The sequence below is a fragment of the Pan troglodytes genome, chromosome X (assembly GCF_028858775.2).
Source record: "Pan troglodytes isolate AG18354 chromosome X, NHGRI_mPanTro3-v2.0_pri, whole genome shotgun sequence".
NCBI lineage: Eukaryota > Metazoa > Chordata > Mammalia > Primates > Hominidae > Pan > Pan troglodytes.
This window is the reverse complement of record NC_072421.2, coordinates 76,857,416-76,879,964: the sequence shown is the minus strand read 5'-3', so window position 1 is coordinate 76,879,964 and position 22,549 is coordinate 76,857,416. Positions and strand designations below refer to the sequence as shown.

Here is a 22,549-nt window from a genome sequence, read left to right as displayed (position 1 = left end):
CTGGCCAACATAGTGAAACCCCATCTCTACTAAAAATACAAAAATTAGCTGGGTGTGGTGGCACACGCCTGTAATCCCAGCTACTTGGGACACTGAGGCAGGAGAATCGCTTGAACCCGGGAGGCAGAGATTTCAATGAGCCGAGATCGAGCCACTGCACTCCAGCCTGGCGACAGAGTGAGACGCGTCTCAAAAAAAAAAAAAAAAAAAAGAAAAAAAGAAAAAAAAAAGATCCCTTTAAGTTTATATATACTATGGTCTTTTGCAAACAATTTTATACAGCTCCATTTTGTTGACTACTGTTTAACTTGTGATTCATAGTGGTTTGCACACCTTGTTTATCTATACATGGTTAAAAGACTAGTGAAAATATTAAATCACTTTTGATGGATACTATAAAACACTGAGCAGACAGTTTAGGATTACATGTAGCCAAATATCTGGCTGGCTATCAGTGTCTTCTGTTTTTAGCACTCTAGGTGTGTGTACTCCAACTCCTAAGAGACAAGTCACAATTTTACAAAGTTCCATTTTACACATTAAATTTCAAATATTTCCACTTAGTAGAAGTGATGAGAAGATCACAAGTTAGTATGTTACAGTGGGAAAGCTGTATGTTTCCTGTTCTCGGTGCTGACAGGGCTGTGGGGATTTTCCTCCAGCTTTTCTGAATGTTCACCTTGTGTCTCAGAGAAAACATGAACATTTGGACAAGAAATAGGATTTTTTAAAGGAAAGTTATGGGCTTCCAAGCTTACATAAAATAAACTAAGGTCCAAGATAATCAGACCCTTCTGGCCCCTTTCACTTTTTTGCAGTCCTCTTGCAGTTTTCTCCTAGAGAGTGTGCCCTATCCACGACTCCACACGATTAATAGCCTGTGAAAAGGGAGGAGTAAACCAACCTTATGGGGTCTGGTAGAAAGACCAAGCATGGAATGGAAAATAAAACCAGTTATCAAGGCCTCACTCCAGGTTCTGGCCGGAATTGTTGGTATAGGAGGCTACCCTATATGGTGTGATTTTAAGGGACCGAAAATCCTTATTTTAAGAAGAAGGAAGGTAAATATTCTTTCCCACTTGGTTTGGGCCCAATTTCCTTTTTTCTTGAGGATAAGCCTTTTGTCCTATAGAGTTTAGGCTGCAAATGCCAGACTCACACCTTTAAAGATGGGGCCCAGGAACTTAAACTTGGCAAGCTTTCCCTGGAAATGTCAGTACTTCACACAAACTGAGAATTTCTGGAGCATATACAATACATCCCAGTAGATCCAAAAGCTTTTGCATCCTTGGCCTTTAAGCTCAGTTACTATATCAGCTTTTTTTTTTTTTTTTTTTTTGTCTTAGTGCTTCGTTGTATTCCTCCACGTTTACCCGTGCTTTACTTATATTTGGGAGCCACTTTCTTCACAATACATTGTCCAAAATCTACAGCATTTCATTTTAAATAGCAACAACAACAAAAATACGGAAGCCTCTGAGCAGACATTAGGGTTTTCAGAAACTTTGAGAAAGAATCCTAATGAAAATGATTTAAAATTTAAAAATTTAAATATTAAAATACAAGTGACAAAAACGAATTGTTGGCCTCTCAGTAATTACTCTAAAAAGCGCACATGGAGCTTTCAGTAATTACACAAAAAAATGCCCATGAAACATTTTATGTCTCAATAACTACACAATTAATTTAAAATACAGGTGTCTCATTCTTGCATTTTAAATGACAGACACTAGACTCTGTCCTTAGATTAAGTTTTGAGGGAGGTATGGGTGGGAGGTGCAAAACATTGACCACTATTATTCCAGATGATTGAAAATAAGCCTCCCCTAGTGGCACAGTTTTATCTTTTGCTAGACTTGTATTAATTTTCTGGATCTTCGTAGCATGTTTCCTCTGCTACTCCTACTAAACAGGATTCTGGTTCGTTATTTCTCAATTTTCTACCATTTTTCCTATGCCTTTACAGTGGATATCATCAATTAGGCAAGACTTTGGAAGAATTTATTTTATCCCTCAATTCAGAAAATAAGCCTCCATGGTCACTGAGCAGTAACAACATGCAAAGAACCAGTATTGTGGGCCTATATTTCTCCTTCCAGTAGCATAACCCTCCTGATTAGTAGAAACAAACCAAGCATTTTGGCAACTTATGGCTCTCAGAAATATCCTTCCGGTTAGTGACACTGGAGTGTCATTAAAAATAAAGATGGCTGGACTCTTTAAGTAATCTTCCACCAGTGATGACAACTCTGTGTCTGGCACAAGCCACCTGGTTTTGGTGGAAGCAGAAAGTGACACATAATTTCTAATGCATCTCCTACATGGTCTTTTTCTTTTGTAAGCTACTACATTTGAGAACAGAGCTATAATTGTAAAATGTTAGAGTAGTAGGTGGTACCTTGGAACTATCTCCAAAGGAAGGCATAGGGGTGTGGTGGGGGCGGGGAGAGATTCCTAGATTAACCTTAAAGGCTTGTGGCACATCTATTGTACCCATGATCCAAGTACCCAGGTAATGACATATTCATTTGGAGCTCACTCTACTCTAAGTCTATAATAAGGATGCCCCAAGTATGAAATATCGAATATCAAATAATAATGTAGGTCCTCATCAGTACTGTTGTCACATTTTTCTCAGATGGCATCATATATATTGATTGGAAGAAAGTGGTGAAAACCATTCATATAGGGCCATTTCATATGGCTCCCTCTGTTCTTCCCACAATAATCTTTTAGGTACTAGATTCACAAAGAGCCACACATTTTGCTCTCCTGTACAAGATGTATAAAGTGCCCTAAAGGACAGCAGACTTCATCCCAAGTCTTGCCTGAGATCATGTGAGGCCCTAGAGCTTAATGCATGGACAATATTTGAATGGAATGTTACATATTTGTGTTCACTGCATAATACTTTGTTACTAAATAAATTTTCAGTAATTTACATTATTTGCAATATTTGGCTCATTTTTGGTGACTCCTTATTTCATAGGATAAAAAGTAACACAATTTGATATTGGGATCTAATGAAGGAGGACTAGCAGGTCAATGTCTGCTTTTGTTTTTTGGCTTTAAAAACAGAAATATATTATCCCTTCTTTTCTTGTAGTCTACAGTTTGAGTTACAAATCATCTAGGAAACTGAGAAAAATCCCTTCTTCCCGATCTTTCCAGATGTTCTTGCAGAAAGACTATGGACTTCCATTCTGGGTTAACTCAAAGGACATAGTGTTGTCTCCTACCTAAAATTAATAGACTAGTAAATATCCTGCTGGCAAAAGTAAACTTTCTGGACCTTTTCAGCATAATATCAGTAACACTCAGCAGTATTTCAGAAGGCAAAAACAAATTCATATTTTCTCTTTTTATAAAATTTTGACAATCACCCTATTGCCTTTTTAATACGTTAAATAGAAAGACTTTCTTATTTTAGACTGACATATTTCTGCAGTTGCCTTTATCAGATAAAGGTTGAATTATCTTGTTAAGTTGTGTAAAATCTTTCAAGTGTCCACACTGCAATGGCCTAAAAAACCTAATATTCTAAGCCTTATTCTGCCTTCTAGCCTGATTAATTATTGCACCCTTTCAAGTGCCCTAGGCTTCCACCATGCCAGACTGTTCTAGCACACAGCATGTACCTCGATGTCTCTGTCTGACTTTAACTTGAACATCCTTATTTTCCAGCTTCCCAGCAACTCTTTCTCACCTTGATGGGTGGGAAAATTCCTAATAGGAGAATTTTGATTATCTAATTTCTTCCCATAAATCTTCCTTGAATCATTTACATTGGAATTGGCCCTTCTTCCTTTAAATTCCCATAGCATGTTGCATGTACCTGTGCCATAGCCTGATATGGTTCAACCTCTTTGATGGTATAGATAGTTGTCTACACAACCACTAGATTCTAATCTCTTTGAGAGTAGGGACACTGTCCTATTAATTTATGCATTCCTCGCAACAATTAGAATAGACTTTTACTAAATGTCCATTAGTAGATCTTTAAGAAACACCTGCTAAACAGATACTACATCTGTCCTTGCATGTTTACAGAATCATTATTTTAAATTGTCCATTTCTGTATCATCTTTGCAGTAGAGCATTTAAAGGCCATTCAAGTTATAAAATCTAAAGGAATATTTAGTAATTTTTAGCTATTGTTTTACTTATTTGATATTGGCCACTGAAAAACATTTACATTTGAAACTTTCAAAGACACTTTTTTTAAAACCTTTTTTTTAAACTGATAAATGCATTCAGATTTTTTTTCTTTACACCCTTGTCTCTCCTCTCCCCTCAAGCCTATCTGCCGGGAAATTTGCTCTTCCTTACTGGTCACCTGCCAATGGATAAAAATAAGTGCTTTGAACACTGCCCATTGAACTGATTAGGATTTCCTGCATGGTTTCCCCCAAATAATCACAATGTGTTCACTTAAGTGTTTGTGAAGCAAACTGAAATAACTTTAATAACAAGCAAAATAAACCACCCCCTTTGCAGCAACAATGACCCCTCTAGCTTCATGTCCATTTAACCTTTAAAAAAAATCATCCAACTAGAAAATTACCATCTTTATCTGCAATCCATGAGCTAAGGCAGAGTACACAACTCAAAACACAGTCATTGCCTCATTTAAAAATCTCAACTCTTGTGGAAATACATTTATGCAGCCACATTGGATTACAATCAAAGAAAGTAAAAACGAAAGCAAGTCAGTTGAAGAAAAAGCATCACCTCCTCTCCACACACACGCACCAGAATGGAGTAGACCACACTTCTTTGTGGCAATGTAGTACTATTTTTATTTTCCCTATCATAGCCTGCTGCCTTCATATGGCAGGAAATGACAAGTCCCTGCCCACCATAGCTAAAGGACTTGGCAAGTACCCAAAAATATGTTGAACAGACACTGACCTCCAAAACTGCAGTTGAGAAAAAGTAATATTTTTAAATTAAATTTACCTGCTGGTTTGTTCCCTTTTATTTGTGCCATGGGCTAATTGTTTACCCCCTACATCATTATTTACTCAGAGAGTAAGGCTAGACTCCTGAACATCAGTGGCCCTATGGAATTAATTTGGGCTAGGGTGACTTTATATGTAAGTTAAGCATTGGCTTGCTATTTATTTATTTCTAACTTCCTTCCCTTAAATGTATGGTGTGAAAATCTAAACAGAGAAAGTATTTCTAAACCATAACTTATGACCATAAATAAAAGAATTGTTAATAAATGTTATTTGCAATTTTTTTACGATTTTATTTCATTAGAGTGAAAACTAAGCAACTAGCCAATTCTTGAGATTGATTTAAATCAAGTTCAATGTATTTTTTGCCTGTTTTCTTTGTAAAATTTAAGCAAGTGTTAGGGTACTGATGTTTACCTCTACGCCATGGCAAATAGCTTGAGTTCAGATGCCCCTTCGGTGTACCTACCAACCTAAGTATTTGTCAGGTGCAAAGAGATTAGAAACATAACTCTGACAGTTTGGAAAGCCAATTGTTTGTTTCAGCAATTATATCAGTAACCGTTTAATTACAAATATGCAATTTCTGGTTATTTTTATTTTAAAATGACCATCAAGTGGTTATGTACTTTCATCATTTGTTCTGTGATAGGCCTCTAGTCTACTTATCTACTTAACTATCTATTTATCTGTAATTTAGACAAGCTTTTCCAGATGGGATCAAGGAAGGTTAAAACAAATAGCTAGCAATCTTAAATGGAAATTTATCTAAAACTGAGACACTCCTATTGCCCTGCCCTTCCTAACATTAGGAACATCACTGATACCACCAATAGCTCAATGTTTCAACTCTGAAGTATTCTTTAATTCTTCCCTTCTCTCTTCACTGCCTTCTATTTAGACTTCTACTGAGTTTGTCTGACCTTCTCCGTAATATTATTCTGATTTAACTTGTGCTTTGCCTATTTTCTTGCTCTATTTACTTGAATTATTTAACTCTGAAAACCTCTGTAGGTATGCTATCATCACATTCCATATACCACACCAAGGTATACATCTTCATGACATCTCTTTAGCCTGAGACAATGAGTAGTAATCTTCATTTGGAACCTCTAAATCTGAGAAAAGTTACCCAAGAAACACATCCTACACACCACACACACTTAGTACTCTCTATATTTCATAAGTGAGTTGAAACTTTTAGGACATGGGATTCCCCACAGTGATAATATTTTATTTAAATAATAAATTTATTAAAAAGCAAGAATCCAAATGAGTTTGTCTGTCCTAACTTGTCACTTTGAAGGTGTATATGTGTATTTCAATTTTTGGAATTCTCTTTTAGAATTACACTCAGAACATGCATCATGTTCTTTAGAATAATTTTACGGGTGACAAATCTTTGATTTTTAAGGGTAGATAAATTATTGGGAAACAATCAAAAGCCATTCATAGCCAGTCTGAACAGTGAAGTTAGAGATCAAGTAGAAAAAAAAGGCCTTTTTTTGTTCAAAAGCATGATATGATGACATTGTTTAAAGACTCATTTTTCTTGATCAGCTCAAACCTATTCCAAAGACAATTTCAAAGAGTATGAGAATATTTGGTGAAATACAGCATCATTAAGATAAGCATACAGCCTTGTGAGGTCACTTTCAAAATGATGACATTTATTTGAAAATATAAGTTGTGCTCTTTACTTAAATTAGTCATAGACTGAGAGTGAAAAGTCTTGACTTCTTGTTCTACCTCTGCAATTGAATGCCTGTGTGATCCTGAGAGAGTCACTTAATTTCTCTGGGTGCCCATTTCTTCTCTAAAATAAGCATGTTAAACCAGATAACTTTTAGAGGGAATTTTAGCTCTAATAATTTGTCACTTTACTTCTGAGTTTTAAATAGCCTTGGTTCTCCATGCCATATGCATTTATTCATATGTATGGGTATATAATATTACATAATATCCAAATTTTTGATAAATAATAAGGCATGATTTATAGTAGGCAAAAAGAACATGGACTCTAGAGCCAGTCTTACTGGATTCAAACCTTGTCTCTGCCACTTCTTAGCTGTGAGGCTTTGGGCAGGTTATTTAAACATTTCTGTGCCTCAGTTGCCTCCTCTGTTAAGTGAGATGATAATAGTACCTGCCTCTATGAATATTTAATGAGTTAATATTTATAAAGCTCTATAGTAAGTACTATATAAATATATAAAATAAACTAATTATTAGCATTTTATGCAGTGGAAGATAACTGTGTGCATACACAAACGTTGTGGCCAAGGGCTGAATGCTATCTAATGTATCCAGGAAAAAATAATTTAATAAATTTTCATGAATATCTTTATACATCTATGAATAAATGTTTTGCTGTTTTGTTTTGTTTTTTGTTTGGTAGTAGTAATGGTTGGGTCTCTCTCTTTTACTCTCTCTCTCTAACTAGACATCATACCTTGATTAGGAATTTTCATGTCTATTTATAAATGAAAATGCACTTGAATTTCCCCCAGTTAATTTGAATTTTGTATCATAACAGGATTGCAAAGATGAACCAGCAATCTCATCTGTTAATACCTCCAACAGAGGTATAGTACTTCATTTTAGCCAATAGATTATTACTTTTTTCTATGTTTAATCTTTTAAAATTTTTCTGGGTACATAGTAAGCATACATATTTGTGGGATACATGAGATATTTTGATACAGGCATGCAGTATGAAATAAGCACATCATGGAGAATGGAGTTTCCATTCCCTTGAGCATTTATCCTTCAAGTTACAAACAATCTAGTTGCAGTCTTTACATTACTTTATAATGTACAATTAAGTTATTGCCCATAGTCACCCTGCTGTGCTATCAAATAGTAGGTCTTATTCATTCTTTTTAACTGTTTTTTTTTTTTTTTACTCATTAACTTTTGACAATAGAAATATGCCACTGTCGGCTGGGTGCGGTGGCTCACACCTGTAATCCCAGCACTTGGGCAGACTGAGGCAGGTGAATCACGAGGTCAAGATATCGAGACCATCCTGGCCAACATGGTGAAACCCCATCTTTACTAAAAATACAAAAATTAGTCGGGTGTGGTGGCACATGCCTGTAGTCCTAGCTACTCAGGAGGCTGAGGCAGGAGAATCGTTTGAACCCGGGAGGTGGAGGTTGCAGTGAGCCGAGATTGCGTCACTGCACTCCAGCCTGGCGACAGAGCAAGACTCCATCTCAAAAAAAAAAAAAAAGAAAGAAAGAAAAAGAAATATGCCACTGTCTGTGTAGGCTACCCTACCTAACATGAATCACTAATATATGAATGTTACAAAAAATATGGTTCAGACAGGTGCCTAATTTTTTATCCCTGTCTCATTGAGCTTTCAACTGTACTCATCCTGATTATATCAGGGGAAAGGGCTCAAGTGGTCTTGAACAGAGGTTCATTTCCCTTTTATGAGAAAGTCTCACTAGAAAGAAAGACTGGGGTGGCCTAAAAGATATAACAAAAAAAAAAAAAAGAAAAGAAAACAAATGGGGTGGCTTTAATTTGGCTTCCAGATACCCAATAAACCCATATATTAGTTTGGTGCAAAAGTAATTGTGGTTTTTGCCATTCCCTATATTAACTGAAAAAACCACAATTACTTTTGCATCAAACTAATATTAAATACTTGGGTTACACATGAAGGGGATATGTGCGCTACAGGAGTTTTATTAGCTGGTAGAACTCTGACCTCCTGGTCCGAAGTATAACATAATGCTACAATGGTTGAGGTGTTTTTTTCCCCCATGTTTAGGTGAACTGTACAGTCATTTTGTTCATGATTTTTCAAACTAGGCTCAAGCACTAGACATGTTCCTTTACAATGAGTAGATATCAAGGCTTGTGCTTGGGCAACACACTTCTTCTAAAAACAGGCATCCAGACAAAGAACTAAAAAGTAAACAGAATAAACACTTGCTGCTCTGAATCTGCATCTTCCAAATCTGCCCCTAACCTGATACTTACCAATCAATAAATAGAAATTTGCCAAGCATTCAAGTGATTCACCTACGGCTACTGTAATTTTTCTTTTCCACAAACAGCATCACCTTTCTCAACATACACACATATTACAATATTGTATGCATGTAGAGTGGCCGGTGGGTGCTGGATGAGATTATATTACATAAAAGTTTAACATTGAAAGCATTTATTTAATCTGTGCATAGACTTGCTTTCAAAATGGGAATAAAGGCTGTATACCCTAGTTTCCCAAATCCCCTTTTGAAGCTAAAAAGTAGGTCAAACAGCCCATAAAATTCAGCGCCAGGACTAGTGTTAGATGAGTGAGGCACTTTCCTTGGACACAAAATTTAAGGGGTTGAAAAACAACTCAGTAATGAAGAGAAATAGTATTTCAATGCAGTATTTTTAAAATCGAAATGAATGGAAATATTCACAGTAAACAAAATGTCAAGATAGTAAATAAAGACAGGATCAGTATGACTGATTTTTTTTCTTTGTCTCAGGCAAAAAAGACTCAGCAGAGCACTATTGAAAAGAATGCCACATTTTATCAAATACTCCAGAAACTACAGCTTTTCGTGTTCTGTAAGATTGTATATCTTGATTGCTAAAACCAGGCTATTGCTTGGTAATCTATCAAGTAGACCAGCAAATGTGCAACAGGTGGGTAGCAAATGCTCTAATTGTCTGTACAGGGCCCAGGGGGTAAAACAATATTATTTTTAGGAAAGATGCCGAAATAGAAGTCAAGACTGTATTTGACTACCTGCTGTTTTCTTCTGTGCTGATGGAACTTCTTGATCAGAGCAATAGGGTCTCCTGAGGAAGCGTTGGAGAATCTGGCACGATTAATTCATTCATGCCTTGAAAAACATAGAAAAGCAATGGTCAGGTGCAGCATGGAGAAGATGCTCAGAGAGGGCTGGGAAATTTCAGCAAGTGGATGCTGAGATCCCAAAAATCAATTACCACAGGAAAAGGAGAGTATAGAGAGTTACACTTAGTCATTAGTGGTAGCGAAGTAGAGTGAGTGAGAATCTCTTTAGCATCTGACATCTCTTTTTGACATGGCAGCTTTCGGAAAGAGTGAGAGAAGGTAGGAATGTCGGTGGAAAAGTTCATGTGTCACTCCCTGGTCACAAGGAGCCCTTAACTATGGTGAACTATGTTAGAAAAATCCCACAGCCTCTTGTTAAACTCACAATACAGTTGAAGGGTAAAAGTTGTCTTTTTCTCAATTAGTGATCTTTTCTAAATAGTTGGCATGACCACAACTGTTTCATTGATTATTAAATACATATGGAGGGAGATCCAGCTGGCCAGTGGTTGTCAGCACAGCTCATGGTAGGAGACAAATTAATTTCTACACAAAGCTGCCTTACATGTACCCTTAAAATGCTTGTAGATAGTTTCTTATGTATGGTGATTTAGGGACACTAAAAACCATACCCCAGCTTCCTCTGCTCTGTTTTACCTAATGATCACTTGCCCAAGCTTGTCACCTTGCCAGAAATGTCCCATTATGGATTCAATCCTTTAAGAAACTATGTGTCCAGGAATCTACTGATAAAGTGAAAATACTACAAGAAGGGGTTACATATTAGCCTATTAACTGTAATCAATCAGCTAAGCTAGATTTTCCTTTAGAAAGTGGAAGAAATGAAATACAAAGAATACATTTTACTTGGTAGAATGAATTAAAGGAACATAGAGGGGGACAGCCTTAGGTGGGTAACATAGTAGGATTACCTGAGATGCCAGATCATAAGGGTTAGCAAAGGATTCTGCAAAGGGAAGGATAAGGCAGGAAAGACAGAGGGAAGGCATCCAATGAAATATTTTCCACCTATGCAAATTTGCTTCAAGCTAATCCTTTTAACACGATGATTTTTATTTAGAATGATAACTTTTGAAGGAATCCTTTGAAAGAGACTTGCGTTCTAATGCCAGCTTCAGTTGAGTAATCTTGAACCAGTTGTTTTGTTTCTCTCTCTCTCTCTCTCTTTCTGTTTCTTCCTCATGTAAAATGAATAAAATAATAATGCCTACTCCTGGGGAACATTGTTAAGATTACATGAGATATCATAAGTAAAAACCAGTAAGTCAGGGCTTGGCACATAACAAGTGCTCAATAAATACTACATATCCTTTTCTTCTTTCCTCGAGCACCTAGTAAATAGAGTACTAGACACATTAAAACTCCTTAATAAATCCTTTTAAAAAGACCTGATGAGGAAAAAATAGTGATCAGGATTAAACACACAGTAAAGTTATTTTTTAATTATTTTTTGTCCTTGAGAGAGGGTAACAAAGTGGGAGAAACAGACCAAGTAGAAGATGAGTAACCAAAAGGCAGGTCCAGAGGCCCAAGAATCCAAAGCAGCTTATCATGGGGACTAGGAAAGAAAACCTAGGCAGTAAGTTACAAAGTGACAAAGTTATATTCCTTGCTGGTAGTTTGTTGTTTGTGAAAACAGAATCAGAACAGCACCACTTTAGTGTGTCAGATATGTGAGATCAAACTAGAGTAACAGTCTGCAGGGACAGAGTTTAGTGACTGAGCAGGGTCACAGATTAATCATAAACACTAGACAAATGTGGCTGGCTAGAAGCAGATTTTATTGAAATCGTGAATATTCTTAGGCACTGTTTAATTTTTAATCATTTAATTTGTTATACTTTATGGACAGGAGTCAGGTGAGATATCAAAGAATGGATTTTGTTTTAGAGAGTCACTTCATTATTTTTTTTCCAGGATAGCCATATACTTCAAAACTCTTCTGCTTTACTTGGAAGCTTTTTCAACTCTCAAGACAAGTCATTTAAGCTGAGAGAAACAGGGTGTATGGAAAAGAGCACTAATCAGAGACATATGACACCTACCTTTTAGTCTTGGCCTTATCACTAATTAGTGGTGTGACCTTGGGAATGTCCCTTCTATCTCTTGACCTCGGTATTTCATCTGCGGAATGAGGGAGCTACTAGATTATCCCTGAGGTTACTTTGTGCTCTTACAGTCTAAGTTTAGTAGAAAGTTTGAGTAGACAGATAGGCCCAATTCTTGATAAATATTGGGGAATATACAAAGAATCCCTGTGTTCTTCCTTCCCAGTGCATTATCCTTCAGGCCTGACTGAATCCTCACGCCACAACTTTAACTGCTTGGGCTCCATATCCAATCCAAGACCCATAGTCCTAAGCAGACTTTTCTAGTTGGCACAGATTTGTTCCTCTCACGGACTACTCCCCATCAAAATATCCCTTATAGCGAGTGTTTCTACTTTTATGCTTAAAACTATTGCGATGTGATAAGTGGATTTAAGCTAATGCATTAATGAGAGAGAACTAGAAGATAGTATCCAGGACATTCACAGGGAGTGTGCAGGGATTTTCCTAGCAGCCTTTCTTAAGTAAAAACATGGGTACCATTGCAGATCTAGACGAAAAGGATCACAGTAGCATGAAAGGAGAATAGGGGAGAGGTTATAGTCAGCTTGAATTCCTCATATCATACACTGGAGCCTTTTCAACAGCCTATGTATGGAGTAATTCAACAAGCTCAGTCAGCGCATATTTAATGAGCACCTTGGGTAGCATGTCGTATCCATTGATAAGTTCAATGGTGATGTAGATAATGATTAATGAGGCTTATAATATTTTCTCATTTTCTGGAAGAACTGATTCCAGCATTTTAAATAAAAATTAGACTTTATTAATCTTGATTAAACCTTCACTAATTTTGTATTAATCTCTATGAATGCTCTGCTTTTTACAAGCAAGGTAACTGAGGCCCAAAGAAAGTAAATAAGACTCATCCTGAGTTATATAACAAGTTAATGGCACAATCAGAACTAGAACCTAAGTTTTAATTCAATAGGCCTTTGTTCATTTCCTCACATCACACTTCCTCCCTACTACACATTCTATACTATGTGTGTAGCTATTTCTCTTTCCTTCATATGGTCAGACTATCTAAATGTAAGCTTTATGTTGTTAAAGACTGTCAATTTTTTACATCAAATACCAGTGTACAAATCACCAGAAACAAGCGTCCCTTTGTTTTTTTCTACAATGGTATAGAAACCAATATTCTTAACTGTATGCAGAAGAAACCACAACCTATTCCTGTCCATTCCCCATCTCTCTCTCTAACTCTACTCTACCCCATATAGAAACACAGATATTCTCTTTACATTGAGTTCATTCATTTCTGCTGGCATTCAAGACTGGAAGAAAGTGACTAAAATAAGATGAATGTTATTTTTACTCTTTGGCCCATTTCCTGCTGCTCCAGTTTGCTAAACTATCAAGCTAGGACAAAAGAATGGAGTGATGAGATGAACAATACCTTGCTGTAAATCAAATCATCATGCTAGATATCACAGAAGATAAGAAGAAATGAGACATAGCCCCTGCCCTGGAAAATCTAGCAGAAGTGACACAACAGAAAAAAAGAGAGATGTGTAAAATCAGTTGCTAAATTGGGCAGGTCAAATACTAAGCTTTGTAGAAAGCTGCCATATATTTAGAGTAGAAACATACAACAGACCTTAAAGTGGTTGGACTATTCCATACAGCATTTCTGAAAACAGCGATTCACTGATCCATAAAAGTTATGCCTCTCTTTCTCATTTATTCAGCTGCAAGCCTTAAAACTATTTTGCTCCTCATAAGCACTTCAATCTGCAAGCTTAACCAGGCATAATGCTGACATGTGCAAAGGGAAATTTGTCAGGTGAAAGGCAAGTACAACTCAATGTTCCCAGTGTGATTTCAATCCAGTAGCACAAGGTATTTTGCAAATTGTACAGAGGAGCTCTGGTAAAAGAAATACAAAGTACCTGTTCAGTATCTGCATGGTGATCCATACCCTTAAGAGAGAAATGTCCTCAATTATACCATTTTCACAGATAGAGAAACTGAAAAATGAGGGAGCTTAGTACCTTCTTCAGGTTTATACTTCTAGTCAGCCCCAAAGGAACATGACTTCAAACTTGCGATTGGTGCCTGTTGAAAGCATAATTTAGAAGAGAGTTTAGAAACTGATGTCCCAAGTTTCTTCCTCTATTTCCTCTTGGATAGGGAGCACAGACAGAGGAGGCGAGTGTGTAGAGAGCAAAAGAATGTGGTGGGAAATAATTAGCGTTATCAGGAGACAGACAAGCCTAAAACTTTGTTATTGTGTTTTTGTTCTTTTAACTCAAGATTCGATAACTCACTGGATCAGATGGTGACCACACTGAGCTCCTGAACTTAAGTATGCGATTAGATTCCAGTTAATTCTCTCAGTAATGTAGCCACAGAGTATGCTCTGAAACAAGAACAGGCATTCTGTAACTCCAAGTCCTTGATCCTAAGGAAAAAGCTTACTCACAAATATAAAAATAGCTCTATCCTGTTTTCTGATGGTTGATGTGTAAACTTGATTTGCATATGAAGGATCCCATATTTTCTCCCAAATTCGAATTCCTTATAGCCAATATAGAATGCACTAGGAAGCCAGCAAACAAGTAAACACATAAATTAATCTATTGGTGCAGACCTGTTTAGGAGAGACTCTGTGTACAATTTTTTGAGCCCTTTCCTTTTGTTGATATTAACTTGCATCTAAAACCACACATTGTGCTCTAATCTCTAACAGAGGCTCATATCTGGAGTTCAGAACTTTTGCTCTTAAACCTTAGCATGCCATAAATTAGATTATGTAGAATAAAGCAAAAATTTTAATATGATTTTCTTTTTACATTATGTCAGCTTAAGTATAGATGAATGGTGATTCTGTTTAAGGCAAAAGGTTCCATGAAGTCACACACCTTCTTCCTAAATCTCTTTTGTATAATAAGAATTAATATGCGCTAGCTTATCCTCCTCAAGTAAATAAGCTCTAAGAGGGCAGGGGTTATATCTTGTAGAAACAGTAAACACATCATAAAGAATGGTTGAAGATAAATAAAACATTTAATTTTTGCTTTTTACAATTCTCAATTTTATTCATTTTATTCCCTATTCCCCTCCTCCTTTTCCTTGTTCACCTAGCCTAAATCCAATAAAAGGACAGCCTGTTTTGAAATGGGTACATCTTGACTTCTTCTATTACCAACTCTCTTGATTCTCAAGTGGAAAGGGACAAGATAGTGAGTTATGGCTTCATCGTATAGAGACAGCATAACATAAAGAAAGAGCTTTGACAATCAACAGAACTGGGTTTGAAACTCAACCAAGATAGACATGTATATTGCATAGATTGTGGTGGTGGTTTCCCAGGTATATATTTATCTCCAAACTCGCCAAGTTATATATATTAAATATACACATCTTTTTGTATGCTAATCCTTCCTCAATAAAGTGGTGTTGAAAAAAACAGTTGTATATCACTGGGCAAGTTATGTAATTTCTTGAACATTAGTTTCTTAATCTGTAAAATGGAGAAAGCAAATGTAGTTGTTGTCAAAATGATGTAAGGCATCTTGCCCAATCCTTAGTATATTGTTAAGTGTACAATTTTAAAAATATATATTACTTTTGATGATAGAACACTAAAAATAAAAGAGCCAGTAGTAGATAAGCTCGAAAAACCTGCTGAATCTTAGATTCTGAGTAGCTGCTTATATATTTTACTGCTTTTTCTAGAGTTATTACTAAAAATATACTTGATTTAGAATAGAGTATAAGCTCTACAGTGAAAAAAAATCCATATCAAGGATGGTCTGAATCTGATGCTGACCCTTAGTTCATGGTGAGACTTTGGACCTGCTTTGAAACTCATGTACGGAACTGTGAGAAGGCTCTGGAAACTCCTAAATGTACGTCCAAAATCCGAAATCATATTAGAAAACTATTATTTTCCCTTTGCTAAAGAAACTAGACTGAACTCCCGGAGATGTGGGAATAGGAAAAGGCCAAAGGCTCAGAATTCCCCATGAAGAAAATAAAGTCATTATGCTTACGAGTGAGACTGAGCAAACCAAACCTAATTTTCATTCTAAAATAAATTGTTACAATCTAAATATAATTCCTCACTCAGGAAAGGGTTATATGAAGTTAAATTTTTTATTTTGAAAACAAATTTTTAGATATGAAACCAAATCAATTCTATCTTTTTAATTAATGTGCTGAAATTTTGCAGAAAAATATAAAGAACTGATCACCACTTCTTAGAAGTATTTCATATTATTTGACCCAATATGACAAGTGGGTTAATGCATGCAAATGTTAAATAGATTAAATTTAAAATTTTCAAAGCAACATCATACAGTCTTTAGAGGGTCTATATTTGGGTGATTTACTATTGATTTTCATTTCTATTGTGTGTCCAAAATTTTTCCAATGAGTGTCCAGGAGTGTCACTAAATGAAAATTATGAAGAGAAGATTGCATCTCTATGTATTGTATTCAAGAAGCCCACACAACAGAGGTTCCACAGCATTTGAGGAGGGGCCAGCCTGATTAACCACCATGCCCATATTCTTCAGATATTGATTTAGCCTATAGTTTTACTCTGGCCATTCATGTTTGGCCCAAGTCCCAGTCAAGGAATAACTTATAACCTGGGGTGATCAACTTTAATAATTTTTCTCTATTGGACTATGTCACAGATATTTTCAAATTTAATGATTCCCAGAGATCAGTTAGTTTTAAAATTTCTGAGTAAATGTTCCCCTGGGAAAGACCCAAACAGACACAAAGATAATATTTCTTAATGTAAAATTCTTAAAACTGTAACTTAGAACTAAATCAGTCATTAACAAGTAATTATACATCAAATATAATCCAGGTTATAGTCTCTATTCTGAAAAACAGCCCTTTTCTCTCTGAAGGTTACAGAATGCCCTCAGAGTGTTTGCTTAACCAAATTTCATGGCAAAAAAAAAAAAAAAAAAAAAAACTGAGGGAGGTTTAATCTATTCTCCATGATCGAAAGAGCCTTTCAGCAAGATGTCAGAGCAAAACTGGGTATCCCCAAACCCAATATATGATCACTCACTCAGGATAACTTGGGTCACAAATCTTCCTTCCCTAAATAATCCGGATGGATTATCTAGACCAGCCACTTTACAGTCTAGTCTGTTATATTCATACTCTGCTTCAGCTAGGTAGAATTCTCTTTTTAACCCTAATAAACTTTTAGAAGTCATAGCATTTCAGAGAGAAAGGTATTACTGTACCAGATGTCTTGATATGCACTGTGACTTTTGATACAAAACTCTATTTCTAGGGTCAGTAGTTCTTCCTCAGAGAGACTAATGCTAGGTCAAGTCACTGAACTTTCCTTTGTTAAATTGAGTTAGTTTTAAGAAATATTACAAAATCAGTACTACCTAGCTTTAACCCTAACTTTCTTAGAAGAGAGAGAAGTCAACGGATACATTTATAAGGTATAAAAATAAAGGGGAAAAAAAGGTAAAAATAAAAACAGATCCCAATAAAAACTGGACCAAAGAATACAGAAGCAGAATGCTATTGTCATAAGGATGTGGGGAAAAAAGTCAAAGAAATATGTCTTTAGAAAATTAAATGAGTAAGTCCTTCAGTATGAAAATTAATAGGGGCCATGAAACTATAGATTAAAATAAAATGTAAATTTAAAAAAATAGACTCTGTGGGCTCTTTCATCTCATAATATATTTTGCTCATAACATTTAATTGTAAAAACATATGTGAGAAATAATAAATCAGTCTATCTTCTACATGTTATTCATTTTTCAGCACACCATTTGGCCTGACACTTCAAATAGAGTAGACACCTAAAATAACACACTTTTAGTTTTAAAGAAGTAACTTATAGGTCATCAGTATTACCTAAAATAGATTAAATACTTTGAACAGTAAAGGATTTCATCACTGTCATCCTGTACTTAAGTTGTAAGAATTATTTTATCATACAGAAATATGTCATTGGGGCCAAGTGCAGGGGCTCACACCAGTAATCCCAGCACTTTGGGAGGCCAAGGTTGGGAGATTGCTCAAGGCCAGGAGTTCCAGACGAGTCAAAACCCTGTCTCCACAAAAAAAGTACAAAAATTAGCCTTGCATAGTGGTGCATGGCTATGGTCCCAGCTCCTTGGGAGGCTGAGGTAGGAGAGTCATCTGAGTTCGAGGGGATCAAGTCTGCAGTGAGCTGTGATCATGCCACTGCATTTCAGCCAAGGTAACAGGGTGAGACCCTGTCTCAAAAAAGAGTCATTGATTTATAAGAAATATCTGGTAACATGTGATTAGCTTATAAGAAATACTGAATCTCATCTGCCAAATAAAGCTGAAAAAAATTTTAGCTAAATAATAATAACAATATTAAAGCCTTTCATCGTTGCTAAGAATGTACAGAAAACCTTATTTTCTGCCCTAAGTAGTGTGACATTTTGTAAAAGCTTTTTGAAGAAACAAATATCATGTCAGGAAGTAGGAAAGGAGTTGATGGGCACTTTTGACTTGGTGAGATATTTGCATATATTTTAGGTTTCCAGTGAGATAGTATTTATGCTATCCAAGACACAACTGAGTCTGAATTGGCAACCCTGGCTCCCACGGTGGGCACAAGTCATGCTTCCGCATGACCCACATAACTGAACTTGATAATGGTTAAATTTTAGTTTTCTCACTAGATAACTAAATGTAGTGAACTTCTTGACCCATAACCAAGTTGCAGAGTCTATACAGACTTGATTTTGGCTAATATCTTGCATATCTGATTATTTGTCAGGAGCTCTGTCTGCATCTTGATCTCTGGCTGCTGCTAATGCAGCTGTTGCTGCAAAGGAAAATGATGCCTCTGGAGCACACTCTTTACCTTTCAAAGACTATATCAGAAGAACCCACTTTAATTTTCAGATCTCAGATAGCACTCGGTTATATGACAAACATTAGTAATATTCAAGCCACTAATTACTGTATTCCTTTTCAGGATTCACATACTATCACTTACTGTATATATTTATCTTCCTCACACTCTCACCTTAGTTGATCAACTGCATATGTCTGTTTCTGTCAGACAAGATACCCTAAAATCTTCACTGCTTTCTCAAATCTGGAATCTCCTAGACCTCAGGACCTCCTGCATACTCTCTCTTGTCTAATGAATTGGCTGTATTGTTGCTCTGACACTCAATACAGCACATACATTTCCAGTATATGGCCAGGTCTTTGTTAATCTTGTATTACAGCATCTAGTATCAGTTTGCACTTTGGGTTTTTTTTTTTTTTTCTATGAGCACAGTAGGAAAAACTCTTTCCTATTCTTGGAAGGAAACAGTGGTAAAGCCCAACAACTCAAGGTCTGTTACAATATTAGGGCCTTTGGGAGAAACCTGAAGTGTGCCTGTTATTGAGAGATTCTTGAATGCTCTCAAAATGAAATCTTTTAATGTTTCCCAATGAATAATGCATGTCTCTTAATCCACAAACCCTGATAGTCAGCAAGGAGAAATGAACACAGCACTGGACAAGGTATGAAGAGACCTGGATTCTACCTTTGTCTCTGTCACAGACAGACAGAGATACTTGACCCAGTCACTTCACCTCTATGAGTCTCATTTTTTCCAACTGCACAATGTACACTATGAACCTACTTTACTTCCCAAAGCATAAAGGTCTCAGATGTTTGCCATTGCTCTGAAAGTGACAAGGGCTGAATCTGTTTCTGACAATTTCTTATTCTCTGACTAGGGATCTAGACACTGATTCTTGAGACCTATAGCATAAAAAGAAGGTTTTGAGTGGGGCGTCACTTTAATGGGCAAGGGAAGAGGCACCTTCTGTGCCCTGCTTGTATCAGGATTGGGTGGAGATCAGGAAAAGGAGTTTACTTCCCTTTTTGGTTCTGGGTAGCTGATTGGTGCCTAAAGTATCTATGAGCAGAATGCAGAAGGTGTGTTTCTTTGTCCTCTTCCTTTCAGTTACCTAGTACAAAGGGGCATAATGAAGTGCATTCATTCCTAGGGGTCTTCAGGTGAAATTCAGTGAGATATTGGGAGCAGTCTATGACTCATTTTGTGTTTATTCATCTTTACATTATTCAGCATCATATTAAACTGGCCCCAACAAAATAAGTACACTAGGTGGTTCCTGTCTCACACAAATATTATTACAAACATATAACAAAGCAGAGCAGTACATGTGTTCACAAGTGCAAAGCACATTATCTGTAATTAAAAGTATATCCTTCTTGGACACAAACTTCTTGGCATATCCAAATGTTTGCCAGGGTGACTGGTATAATCTTGCCCTGGGTGGAAGAACTTTAATCCTCTCTATAAGTTTAATGTTTTTGTGTTTATATCTGATATTTACAGAAGCTAAAGGAAAAACAAAATACTCTTTGCTGAATGATCCAAAGCTCTCTAAAGCATATAGTTCTGCTTATTGAATAAAACTATAACTTTTTCTTTTATGAAAAGTTTTGAGCAGTATAAAATAAAGTCCATGTACATTACTGTTGACAGGAGACAAAGGAGCAGCAAAGTTATTTGAGATTTAATCCTGGGTCATGTTGTACCACATCCCTCCTCATTTCTATCTCTCTCTCACATAGGAATTCATGACTTTTTTCTCTTAGTCTCTGAATGCAGCTCCTAGCAGTTACACACCATTTATAGTATCATCATATGGTTTAAAGTCAAAAGGCACTGTCCTAAACATTTTCTCTTGGAGCACAAAAAAGAGACAACACGCAAACAAGGAAATAATTTCACTTACATTTTGTCAAAATAAGTCAATTTTGAGTGTCTAGAAGTGTAAATTAAATTCAAAATCATTTTAACCATTGTTGATTTTTTTAATGTGCTGATTACTTACTATCGTAAATAGAGCTTATCTATGAAAAACAGAGCAACTGTGCCTGTTATCTTTCTTATTTCCTCTTTCTCTCATTATAAACAAATTTTCTTAAACGTGTTTGAAAACAGAATCTTTATATCTATCATTAATTACAACAATTAACTTTTACAGTGAAAATAAGTAACTTACACAAGCTGATAGGAACATGCATTTATATTAGCTAAGGTCCTGAAATATTGTATCTCTCATTTTTCAAATAACCGTTCATTTTGAAAAGGACACAAAGTTAACCAGTTTAATTATGCAGCAGATAAAAATAGCACCCCCAAAGAGTTATAGCAAAGAGTAGATAAAAATTATCCCGCACCTTTATGTAAGCAACTCTACTTAATACAAAACAGGTTAAATTGTAAATGTTCACAGGACTATTTTACTCAATATCAATTGAGCTAAACACATTATTAAAAATCTCTCCATGTCAAACTTATATTTTCCCAAGTTTAAAGTTGCCTCCCTCCTCCGGCAGCCCGTCATACAATTATTTTTGTTTGTTCAAATACCAACGAAATGACATTTAAGGATGGTCCAAGTTCATTATATCCATAACCATGCTTAGACTTGACAAGTTGTACAGTTCCTTGTGTGAAGAGTCCAGTTCTAGATACTAAGGGAAAAACGCACAGACAAGAGCTAATTATGCATAAATAATTAGAACCTACCATTTCAGTTTCTTTCTGTTTTCTTCAGAGATCTCCAAAGAATTCATGTGATGGCCACTCCAACAAGGATGCTACTGATTTGTGCATCAATTTAGGCTCCCTGTTCTGAAAATAACCAATCCAATTCTCCTTCACTAGCAAAAGGAGAAAAAAAAGAAAGAAAGAGAGAGAGAAAGAGAGAGAGAAAGAAAGAAAGAAAGAAAAAGAAAGAAAAGGAAAGGAGAGGAAGGAGGGAAGGAAGGAAGGAAGAAGGAAGGAAGGAAGGAAGGAATACAGGAGAGAAGGAGGGAGGGAAGAAAATAAATAAAAGTAAAAATAATACAAAATAAAAGAAAGCCAAAAGAAAAATTATGAAAGCAAAAGGAAAAAAAATTAAAATTATCAGGAATATCTAACCACTATCATGTTGAAAAGCATAGTAGTAAGATGTCAGAGTGAAATATGCAAGCCACTCTCTGTGTACACTGAACATTTCCGTTTTCCAGGGGGCAGCCAGCATGCTCTTTTGCTTTCATTCTCTCCGCCCCCGCCCACCCCCGTTAATGATGCAGGACTACACTACAGGCTGCATGTAGAGCCTGCAAAGCTTCACACTTAGGAAAAGAAATTCTCCTTTCTATTTCGAGGGCCACAGTGCATTGTCTTCTGTGGTTGCACTCAGCTTTGAGTTCATGATAACACACAGCCTATTTGCCTATGGAGTCTTTTGCTGAAGCTAGGAGCCCTCAAGTTGCTTGCATAGATAGTGGGCCACCGCAATCTTAGGGTGATCCTTTCTCACAGCCTCTCACTTGCATTCAGTTATCAAAGTGAACATTCTCAAGAATGTTCCCTAGAAAGCTGCCAATAGAAGAGGTGAAGGTGAGCATGATCTCTGCCTAGGGCATTCTTGAATACACAAACTTCTAAAATTCTGACATTGAATTAAATACCCTACTCCTTAAGAAGAATCTGGAGCTATAATCCACCTTCCACTTCCTGTCCACCCACTTCCCATTGCCCTCAGGGTCCCTGTTACCAAGAAGTGCAGGTAAACCCCCATTTCTTCTCAGTAGTTAGGTAGGATCCAATGAAAAGAGGTTGGTTTTCTGCAGCCCAGAC

General features: G+C 36.3%; 1 protein-coding gene across 3 annotated transcripts in view; it reads right to left on the bottom strand.

Annotated features, from left to right (window-relative positions):
* GPR174 (G protein-coupled receptor 174) overlaps window positions 1–22,247 on the bottom strand; it is a 30,919-nt gene extending 8,672 nt beyond the window's left edge. Inside the window, exons 1-2 of one of the 3 annotated variants that reach the window (XR_001714142.4) lie at window positions 21,449–22,095; window positions 9,724–9,820 (exon numbers count right to left, since the gene is read on the bottom strand). The gene's annotated coding sequence lies outside the window, so the exon portion shown is untranslated. Of the gene's footprint in view, window positions 1–9,723; window positions 9,821–21,448 lie in introns of all 3 variants that reach the window. The other 2 variants (XM_009439291.4, XM_003317533.5) reach the window with 2 other exon arrangements.
* Window positions 22,248–22,549: the final 302 nt, after the last annotated feature.